Consider the following 12,137-nt stretch of genomic DNA (forward strand, 5'->3'; position numbering starts at 1 on the left):
GATATACAATAGGATGAATGTAAACCTAATGTTCTCCCATGTAAACTAAAACATAATACACAATTAACATTAAAAAAAAAAAAAGATTGATACATCAAATTATTGCTTCTATTGAGGGCCATCAAGTTGATTCTTATTTGTATTAATCCTGTACAGCGTTCCTGAAGCTATAAATCTTTATAGGAGCAGAAAGCCTCATCTTTCTCAGAGGCTGGTGGACTCAAACCACCAATCTTGTTGGTCACAGTCCAGTATTTACCCTATAAAGTCACTGCACTCCTATATCAAATTAGGTAATGTGAAAACACTTTGTAAACTCTAAAACATAGTTCCCACTGTTCTTACTTATTTTAATATGCAAAGTATAATTTTTTTCTAGATAGAAACTTTTTTAACACTGAATCCACACTTAAGAAAACTGAAAAATGAACTAAATATGTCTTTAAGTATGGTTTTATAAATGACATAGAACTCCTAATTTACCAACTAAGATACTAAATGAAAAAAATGTTTCTTATAAATTTTCTATGAAAGATGAAGGAAGGTGGCACTTAATAACAACAACATGGAATACCAGAAGCTTCAAGTCAGCCTTTGACAAGTTCTAGAATTCAGTACATCTGAGGTAGCATTTTCTAGAAAGAATGTCAAGCATCAAAAGTGCAAATGTTGATCAAAAAAAATTCCTATATGATACCAAATATGCAAGAAGCAGAGTTACCATTCTATAATGAAACTTGACTAGCTGGGAAACTACTCAGGAAATCATCTGCCATTCTCGGTAGACTAGTGGCAGGCCTGTAAACAGGCAACAACGTCCAATGGCAGGAATAAATTAATCAGGAAACTGTGGGACACATGCTACTTGTTAGTACATAAAAAGTTGTAATGTAAAGCACTTCACAGGGAAATAAAAGGACTAAATTCTAACCTAAGTAAGTGGATTTGGACAAAACACTGAATCCAAATGAGCCACAGTTTCTTCATCTATGAAATGAAAGGACTTCAAAGAGCTTTAAGACTTCTTCTATCTTGAAAATAACATGCTTCTGGGATTTTTAATTATTGTTGAACCAACTAAGACATTATATGAAAAACCAGTAGGAAAGGGACAAAGTCGAAACCTAAGAAAATAATAAGATTGCTTACTGTATTTATTTATTTTTTAAATGTCTATATTAAGTTAGCAACAGGTCAAAATCTAATTTGTAACAAAGCAAACCTTAACTTGTCTGCAGAGTTTGCTTACGAAAGTGTGTATACATTTAAAAGAAAGTGACCTGGTATCACCCAGCATTAGGTAACAGCAATAGGGTGTGGTTCAGAAAATACACTTAACCACATGTAGAAATTAAATGAGGCACTGAGAAAAACTCTTTTGTCGCTGTAAATTGCTACAGGAATTAACATGTAGCTTCATTCAGCTAAGGGTGAACGCAATTTCAGCACATAATAAAATGAAAATCAGCCTCCCTTGGAACCACAACTTCCTATTACCAAACAAAATTGCCTCCTTTCAAACTAGGAAAGAAACACAGCATGTGATGTCCTCTACCTCTTCTGACTCCACACCCCCCAAAAAGTTAGTTCAAGTCAAAACTCATCTATTTGAAGATATTTATTCATAATGTCTTATTATTATAGTATTACCTCCGAAAGTTAATCACCACTAACAGCAAAACTACCAGGTCTACAGTGTTTATTCAGAGGCCTAGAACTGCATAACCTTTGGTCCAATAATTCTGTTTCTGTGAATTTACAGCAAAGAAATCATCCTAAATTTTTAAGAAAATGCTTAAGAATACCCACCAAAGGGTTATTTATAAAATAGAAGAAACTAGAAACAGTATAAATTGTAGCCAAAAAAGAAAGGATAATTAAGTAAAATGATATTTGATGGAATAGAATTCATTCATTTAAATCAAAGACTTTGTGGGGCCATTAAAAGTATCTAAACTGAAGAAAAAAAGAATTGCATATCTGAGATGATTACATGAGATGTGTATATGGGGGAAAAGAGAATGGAGGACGCAAGATGGCAGCCACCACGGGCTCAGCACTAAAAGTCCCTAGCTATTTCCAACTGTTGGAAGAACTCGAAAAGCCAGAAAGGAGTAAGAGATGGCACAGTTAGCTGGGGTCTAGATAAGATGACAAAGACATGACACTTACAAGATAGACAGGGATGATAATTGGGTCTCCAAGAAGTATTTACGAAAACTGGATATACAGCCTTAAAATTGAATGAGGGCCTAAATACCCAGAAGCACCCCTCCTTTGTAAGATTTGTAACAAAAATTAATATGGAGTGAATAGTTCTAATGGAGTGGTGGACCCAAGAGCCCTATCAGTGCTAGCAAAATGGCAGAATTCATATAGCATCAAAGTTGTTCTGCAAGAGCTTCAGTGCCTAATGAAGTCTAACGAAAATATGAAATTCCCTCAGCTGCCTGAAGGACAGTGTTATAGCAGTTAATTAAAAAGAAAAACCACAGACCCTCTCCTCTCTCCCCACTCCCCTTCAATTTAAGCAGTCTTCATTTTCCACAGTAGTAAATTTTCTAGATATGTCTTGTAGACCTCAAAGGAAGCTCCCATTCAAGAGCAAGTTATCTTAAGATACTGTAAATTATACTAATTTTGTGTCCATTTGAAATATATAAGTTGTGCTATAACAACAACAACAAAAAAAAAAAAAAACAGATGGAAGCAAACAGAAAAGTGTTAAACCATAGTTTTATTTGGAAAGAGGGACTGGATACATTTTTATAGTTTTCTGTTTTCCAAGTTTTATTTAGTGACTCTGCTTTAATAATGATTAAAAAACTGAGTATTCAAAATGCATTATCCCATTCATCTTCAAAATATCTCCCAGAGGTAAATATGGATGTCAAGGTTAATTAGCATAAAACAAGCTATTGTGGATACTTTGAGAAAGTCTTGAAGTAAGTTTTTCAAAAATAAGGATTTTAAAGGAAGTCTTGCAGAAGAAAAGTTTTTTTTAAAAGCACTGGGAGATACTTAAGAAGTTAATTCTGATATTTTCCACTTTTTAAAATGTAATAACTAACATAAGAGAGGTGTTAAAGCCTGGATAGAAGACACCACAAATTACCAAGAAAATGGCTGAACCACATCTTGAGTACACTAAGGCTAGCCTTAGAGCAATAATTATATTTAGATATTTAGATAACAGAATAATTTGCCTAGGATCTCTGCCCACCACTGAACAAATCTGAAAGCAATGTACATGTTTCTTGATGACCATTCTAGTGGTCTACAACCTTAACTTTGGAATATAATTTATAAGCCAAGAGCTGGAGACTGCTTTTTCTTTTTTAATTCTTATAAAGTTTTATTTTTAAATTGAAAGCTACTTAAAACCCCTGAACTTGCCAGCACAAACACACAAGCCAAGCCCTAGGCAGTATTAAATTACTCATTCTTCTTGTTACCTGTTTTTCCAGGTTTGTTTTGTTTTGTTAATCAGTGTATACCAGGATCTACAGGCATATGCACACATATATGTTTCCCTTACTTTCCTTACCCACATCTGTTTTCTTTGAGATGCAACTACTTTCAATAGTACAAATATAATGACTTCCTAAAAGATTTCTCTTAATGAAAAGAAATAAAGGAAGATAAAATAATTTTCACCTATACTTTAAGAGAAACATCTCTAATTGTGACATTAGTGTAAATGATAACCATCATCCCTACTCTCCTCATCTTTCTCCTTTACCATTTCAAGTCTTAAATATGTTACCTTCAAACTTTTGAAAATGTCCACATTGAATTACTTTAATTTTCAAATAATATCACTCACCTTTAGTGTTATCCTTCAACATCCTCCAATTTCAGAATCTTACCCTAAACTCTAATTTTCTCGGTGTTTGATCAGAATGGGAGAAGGTATTAAAGAAAGATAGAACATAAAATGGAAATAGATAAGGATTTTGTTAGTATCTTCTTGGAACGTCATCAACTTTTTTTTTTCTTTGAATTTATTGAGTTTACATCAGAAAAATCAGGTAGTCATTTTACATTTAAGGAACAGAAATCTTTAAAAAGAAAAATACTAATATTAACCAAGTTTACACTTCTTTTTGCTCTAGTTTTTAACTACAGTTCATCTCATTATATATCTTACTGCAATCTGCAAATGCATTTACAGCACTCATTATAATCATAAAAATAAATTAAGGATGTAGTACACTGTTACCAGCGGCCCTCAGAGGAACCTGATTCACTTTCTATTAAAAATACAGTATATAAGCATTACATAATAATACTACTTAGCAGTTGAGAACCTTTGGCCATAAGAATCATCATCATAAGTTTTTTGGAAATAAGTTCTAATACAAATTAAATATTTAAAAGGTGAAATGTTCCTTTATTTTAACTTTAGCAGGATCTGGTTTTCATTGTTAAGAAAAGCTTTCATAATTTTAAAGCAAAAGCTGCTAAACAGAATGGAGTCTAGATAACTTAAATCGTACTCCTGAGTTCAAACTTACAGGTAAGTCTTTCGTAAATAGTGCACAGTAAAATATTGTTCCTCCCCTCCCTCTTGCCCCATATCTTGCATTGTTTCTTACAAAACTTTGGTCAAGTGTAGAAATACATCTTACTAAATACGATTTAAAAAATTGCCATACAACAGCAACAGCAGCAAAGCCAACTAATGACTTTGGATTTAAAAAATAGAAGGTAATTAAAATGTACTCAGCTATGTTAAGAAAAGCTTCCATGGGGTAATACTGAAACAGTCACAAAGATTAAGAAAATACTAATATCAAAGTACAAATAACTACACTGTTAAAATAGATAAAAATTACTATACAACAAGAGCATCTTTTAAAATTAAGAATAAAGAACACAATGAGTTAGGATTATTGTCCCTGTTCTTCTCATAAATGTAAGCCTTCATATTCGTAAGGCTGCTTATTTTGACACCTAGTAATTTCTTATGACATCTGATGAAGAATTCCTATTCCAGCTTTGTTGTTGTTGTTAAGTACCGCGGAGTCGGTTCCAACTCATAGTGACCCTGCACAGGGTTTCTGAGGCTGTAAATCTTTACGGAAGCAGAAAGCCTCATATTTCTCTACCAAAACCGCTGGTAGTTTTGAACTGCAACCTTAAAGTTAGCAGCGCGATTGGTAACCAGTAATCTACCAGAGCTCTTTACTGTTGTTGTTGTAAAGTGCCGTTGAGACGGTTCCGACCCATAGCGGACCCTGTATAGGGTTTCCAAGGAGCGAATGGTGAGCTTGAACCACGACATTGCAGTTCAAAGGCTTTGCAGTCTGGCGCACACACCAGCACCTACAGCGCCACATCAGGACTCAAGCTCCTTATTTCAGGGTGGTGTTTCAGGAACCTCTGGGATCTTGGTCACATCGTGACCACGGTACAATTTCAAAGTAATGTAATATCTCCATGATGTGCTGCGGCAGTGCTATCCCCACAACAGAAGCCATCTTAGAATTGAACACAGTTCACTCCCAGGGCTCCAGCACAAAGAGCGCATGACGAGCAGGTAGCTAGTAGTAGAACCAGGACATTTGTTTTCAGGCCTACGCCAGTGCCATTTCGCCATACGCTTCCCACAATGAGGTAGGTCGTCAGTTTGTCCAGCCGGGCGCTTATTCCAACTTCATAAACTTTTGTAAAATTTTTATGATAACCATAATTTTTTTGTTATTTTATGTTCTATTACCTCAAAAGCTACTAAGTAGAGCACCAAAACTAAGGCATACAAGGGTAATTTTTTTTTTTTTTTTTAATTATTAAGTATTGCTGTTAGTGTTCCAGTCCATACAATGAGTGTTGAAACTTATCTCTGCATTAAGGGAATGGTTGCAGACAAGTTCTCTCAGTAATACACTTGTCATACTCTTGTTATGGTGCCTGAAAAAGAGGGGTGTCTTCTGAGGGGACCTACTAGGGCAGTTACATTCAAGGCAACAGAAATCTGCTCAGGTTATGGTTACTGCATTTTGGAATTTCAAAGGAGTAAGATTGATAGATTTTCTTGACAGATATAGCATACTCATGGAGAAACTTACTAAGAAAATGGAAACTGCATTAGTGAGAAAACAGCCAGGAAAGTTATTCCAAGGAAGTGCCTTTTGTCTATCACAACAGTACATTCTTCCGGGGCAGGAAGAACCGTCCAGGATAATTTTGTTGGGAAACATTACTTCATCTGCCCTACACACCTGATCTTGCTCTTTCAGACTTCTTTTTGTTCAAACTCAAAGAACAATGAAAAGAAGCACAATTTCACTCCTCTGAAGATGCAAAAACTGCCATTTTGATGGAGTGTAAATCAAAAAGTCCTGATGTGGTGCTGTGGGTTAGTGCGCTGGACTGCAAGGTCAGTTGAACTGCAAAGTCGGCTGTTCAGGCTCACCAGCTGCTCCTCAGAAACCCTATACAGGGTCGCTATGAGTCTGAACTGACTCGATAGCACTTAAGGACAAAAAAAAAATCACAAAGTGCTGAATTCTTTGGGGAAGGGTTGGCGAAAAGCCCTCACATCAAGGATCATTCCCACCCCCTCCATACACAGAGTAGACAGGGATAGGCAACTTGGACATTGGCTCCCCAAAATGGGGAGGCTACAAAGGCAAGAAGTGACTGGCTTACAAGCTTTCAAGAGGGAGCCTAGATCCACAGGGCATGAAGGAAGGTAGAATCTCCACTGAGTAGTATGCAATCAGTCTAGGCAGGGCTGATGAAATGAAATGTGGATGGGTCTCTTGTGATACAATAGTGAATAATTGTTATCAGGACTGCTTGTGAGGGTTGAAAATGTAAAGGTAGATGTTTTTTTAGCAAGGAGGGGAGAGACTAACTTTTCAGTCTTGGATCGGAGGTCCCTGGGACCATCAAGGGAGAAGAGTGGAGAGTGCGACCCTACCCAGAGAAGCAGTGATGCCTGAGATGGAGGTAGAGACGATGACAGGGAGAGATGGAGCAGCTAGGGACTTTAGACACAGAGAGGGAGAGGGGCTGTGTGCTGATGAACGGGAGGCAGGCTTGCAGGGTATACCCTTTGGTTGGTTGATGATGCATGGAGGGGATTGTAACCACGGCAATGAAACAATAGATGATAGGATGAATGTAAAACTAATCTTCTCCCATGTAAACTATCACATAATTCACAATAAAACATTTTTTTTTAAAGTGTGTAAAGCCATAAAAACATGACTGATGTAACAATTACTGACAACCCCGTTTAGTAGACCACTTTGCAGCTTTAATCGCAAAGTCTTTAGATGGAACAACAACCAAAAAGTGTTATATATGTAGTAGATATGTATACATATGTAATAGAATGGGATAAAACATATAAAACGAAACTCAAGATTCTTTAAAAAGTCCAGATTTTACTGGACTGGCTGAGAAGAATCCCTGAGGCTGCTGCCTGGAGCTACCCTCTAAATGTTGAACTGAAACAACTTCCAGAGGTCACTTTTCAGCCAAATAAGAGATTGGCTCATAAAGTAAACATTGTCAACTCTTGAGTAGTGGATTCCTTTTTAAAATCATCTGTTATGAAACCAAATGGTCAAAGATGAGAAAGTAATTGGTAGGAGGAAGGAAAGGAAATTAGACTAATGTTAACGAATAACCAGACTGAAAATATTGATATACTGTGATAAATTTAACTGATGTCACCAGTTTGTATAAAAATTATCAAATAGCAACCTAATTTGCTTTGTAAATTTTCACCAAAAACACAATAAAATATGTATTTTTAAAAGCTATCAGCTGTTTTCAAATTCTAACTAACATGCCCTGCCCTACTTTCTTAGCCTTTTTATGCTTCATGTATTTTTTTCTTTAGATTAATTTTTATGAATACTATATCAAAATTTTAGTAATAAAGATATACAGTTTTCTTGTTTTACATGTATAATGCATTTAAACCTTTAATTCTGTTTCACCATTCTTAAAATATTTAAATTAGTAACAAAGATACACTTTAAGTCAACTTTTAATTCTCTGCTTGAACGTGATTTTAATTATTTTATTATTTATTTGCAGGAAATCGGAGATGGTGGCTCTCTCAAAATGGTTCACTTTGGCTTGGTGTAAATATGAACTTACTGTTTTTTAACTTCAAAAAGAAACATGCCTTTTCATACCTAAACTTTTTTATGACCTGACACAGATTAAAATCTCACTGTATGGATAAAAAGAAGAAAGATACTATAAATTAGCTAAGATGTTAAAACCCAGAGTACTTTCAAAATAAACTTTTATTACTTTTAAAACTATGAAGCATAATGGTAAAGAGATCCAAAGTAAAAGTTATTAGTCTATTTACTTTCAATAATGTAAAATTTGGAATTTAAATTGTACATTATTAGGTATTTCAATAGTAATATATTTAAACTTGTTTATTCCAAGTGTTTTAAACACTTTCTCTTGCTACCTCATTTACATTATTAATTTGCATTGTGAATAAAGGATTTATTAAGCAAAATTTTCAGCCCAAACCCAATGTTGCAAGGCAATTCTCCATGGGTCTCTTGAATTTCTGCACCATTTTGCTTTGAGACACTAACCGCCCCTTGGAATACAGAGATTGTGTCTCCCTCTGGACCAAAGAGCAGGCATGTTTTCTGCCCATTATAAAAAGTTTGAGTTTCCTAAGTTCAGGGTTCTTCTCCTGAATAACCCATATAATGTACAGATGCCATCTGGCCCTCTTTACATCACCCTATATAAGAAGTGCAGCCAGAGTGCTCCTTGGAGGCCAGGATGGCTAAACTTCACCTCTCATACTTCGGATATATTGTCAGGACGGACTAGTCGCTGGAGAAGGATATCATGTTTGGTAAGGTGGAGGGTCATAGAAAAAGAGGAAGACCCCCATCGAGATAGATTGGCAATGTGGCAGCATCAATGGCCTCAAGCCTGGCAATTATTGCGAGGTTGGCCCAGGACTGGGCAGTGTTTCATTCTGTTTTGCACAGGATCATTATGAGTTGGTACCAACTAGATGGCACATAACAACAATAGGAATCGGACTTAGAGGATCAATAAAAGAAAAATGTTGTTAGTCTGGCTACCGCTATTGCTATGAGTAATAAATTTTCCTTTGTCTCTGACCCAGCAGTCTCATGTCTTCTACTAACATCCACAAAAATATAGCACAGTTATTTATTAGCTTTCGAGTAGGGTAAAATCCCATCCTTTACAGTTCTTGACACCCATTAATTAGCAGATTCCAGGTATTTAACGATTGTACATGTCTATAATATCTTTTACAGACACTGTACACAAGTTAAACTATACAGTTAAATTTTATAGTTAATTAGATTGAAGGCTTTTATACTGTTTTTTTTCTTTGTGTCTACCAGAGTATATGACAAAAAAAGGGAGATGAAACTCAAATTAGATCTTTCTATTTGATACTGCTCTGAAGGCAATTTTAGTAATGCATAGCATAAGACATACTAAAAAGAGATGCAGACTTGCGAACAAATTTTTAGTATTTCCATCCTTTTTATCACACAGATAAATCAAAAGTTAAATAAGTTTTGTTAAATGTTGTCAAGATGGTAACATTCTGTCTAGATTTTCTACTATATTAACCCAAAATACAAGCTGCCTTTCCTGATCTACCATATTATTTTGTTCACTTGACCAATATCTTCTACGAAGAGGTGACTGACTAATAGAAAAGTTCAAGGTCTTATGAGGTAGACTATGTAAAAACACACACAAAAACAACATTGCTATCAAATCACTTCCAACTCACAGAAACCCTACAGGACTAAGTAAAACTGTCCCATAGCATGTCCAAGACTATAATCTTTACAAAGAGTCCTGGTGTAGCACTGTAGAATAACCACTGGACTGTTAGCTGCAAGCTTGATGGTTCAAATCCACCAATTGCTTCTCAGAAACTCTATATAGGGTGGGAAACTATACATTGTGGCTATGAGTCAGAACTGATTCGATGGCACTTAACAACAACAATCTTTAGAGATTTGGTGTAAAATTAAGCATCCAGCAGCTAACTAAAATGACAGCAGTTTGAACCCACCGACTATACCCCAAGAGAATGATGTGGCAATCTGCTTCCATAAGGATGTACAACCTTGGGAACCCTATGTGTGCTGTAGAGTCAGTTCTGATTTATAGTGACCCTATATGAAAGGTTAGACTTGCCCAGTAGAATTTCATAAGCTGTAATCTTTATGGGAGCAGATTACTAAGTGTTTTTTTCCCGTGGACACACTGGTAGGTTTAAATGTATGGCCTTTCGGTTAGCAGTCAAGCACTTAACCATTGTGCCACCAAGTCTCTCAGGAGCAGCTGGTAGGTTTTAACCACCCAGGACTCACTCATTCTCTCACTCACTCTATCTATCTGTCTGCAAATAAATGTTAAGTTCCATCAAGTCAGTTCTGAAGGCTAGTGCTTATCTTACAGAGTCACACCAGGAGTCCATATAAATATATATCTACATATAGAAGTCTTGGTGTGGCACTGTGGGATAAAGCACTGGACTACAAGGTCAGTTTGAACCTCAAGGTCCAGGGTTCAAACTCACCAGGCGCTCCTTGGAAACCCTGAAGAGGGTTGCTATGAGTTGGAACCGACTCCATGACACTTAACAACAATAACATACATATGTGTGTGTGTGTGTGTGTGTGAATATGTATTTATATGGTGGTGGCTTTGTGCCGTGGAGTCAGTTCCAACTCAGCAACCTTGTATAGGGTTTCTGAGGCCGCAAATCTTTACAGGAGCAGAAAGCCATTAAACAGCTTTCTCCCATTAAACAGCTGGTAGTTTCGAACAGTTGATCATAAGATTAGCAGCCCGACTCATAACCACTGTGCTACCAGAGCTCCCCGTGTGTGTATACATATATATGTACATATATATTTTTGTTGTTGTTTTTAACAGCCATCAAGTTGGTTCTGACTCACAGTGGCCCTACATAGGATTTCCAAGGAGCGGCTGGTGAGCTTGAACTGCCAATCTTGTGGTTCAAACTGATTTTGCTGTCCAGTGCATTAACCCACCTGATTTAGCACTATAGGATAAGCACTGAACTGCTAACTAAAAGGTCAGTGGTGTTAATTCTTAAGTGCCAAAGAATCAGTTCCAACTCATAGCGACCCTGTATGGGGTTTCTGAGAAGCAGCTGGTGACTGAACTGCCAACCTTGTAATTCAAGCCGTGCCAGACCAAGACTCCATACATATATGTGCTTATCCTACAGCACCACATCAAAACTCCATTTATGTGCTTATCCTACAGCCCCCCACACAAAGGGCTATATATATGTAGATACAGTCCTGGTGTGGTGCTTTAAGATAAACACTGGACTACGAGCTGCAAGGTCATTGATTCAAACCTACCAGCAACTCCTCAGAAACCCTATACAGAGTTGCTATGGGTCATATATTTGTTGTTATGAAGTGTCATCAGGTCGGTTCCAACTTATAGCAACCCTCTATAGGATTTCTGAGAAGTAACTGGTATATACATATTTATATACTTTACATATATGTGTACCTCTATATACTTACATACACACACACACACACATAAAGGAGCTCTGGTAGCGTAGTGGCTACAAATCAGGCTGCGAATCGCAAGGTCAGCAGTTCGAAACTACCAGCTGCTCCGCGGGATAAAGAGGAGGCTTTATGCTCCCGTAAAGATTTACAGCCTCGGAAACCCTGTTCGGGGTAGCTATGGGTCGGAACCGACTCGACAGCACTTAACAACAACTACATATATACTTAACACGTGTATGTGTGTATGTATGTATATATAATCAAATCAAGTAAGATAGTTCATACATACATACACGCATATGTAAAGCATACACATACACTTTACATATACACAGGGGTAAGTCTAAAATTTTCCACAATCTAGCTGTAGAATTTACTTTATTCAACTTTTAGAAAAGACAAACACATCACTTTCTGACACAATTTCCTTGCTTTTCAGTACATTTTGTACATCTGTCAACAAGCTTTCCTATTCCCTTATTTTAAAATGCTCTAAGAAGTATGAGTATTCTGGAACACAACTGTGCTCATGAGGAATCTGTACATGGACCAAAGGGAAGTTGTTCGAACAGAACACGG

The 12,137-nt window shown here is 36.5% G+C and overlaps 2 pseudogenes; one reads left to right on the top strand and one right to left on the bottom strand.

The window, feature by feature from the left end:
- Positions 1-2,035: 2,035 nt before the first annotated feature.
- Positions 2,036-2,476, top strand: LOC102836702 (annotated as a pseudogene).
- A 2,899-nt stretch (positions 2,477-5,375) lies between these two features.
- Positions 5,376-5,594, bottom strand: LOC102832878 (annotated as a pseudogene).
- Between the last annotated feature and the right edge of the window lie 6,543 nt (positions 5,595-12,137).

This window comes from Chrysochloris asiatica, unplaced genomic scaffold (genome assembly GCF_000296735.1).
Source record: "Chrysochloris asiatica unplaced genomic scaffold, ChrAsi1.0 scaffold00052, whole genome shotgun sequence".
Taxonomy (NCBI): Eukaryota; Metazoa; Chordata; class Mammalia; order Afrosoricida; family Chrysochloridae; genus Chrysochloris; species Chrysochloris asiatica.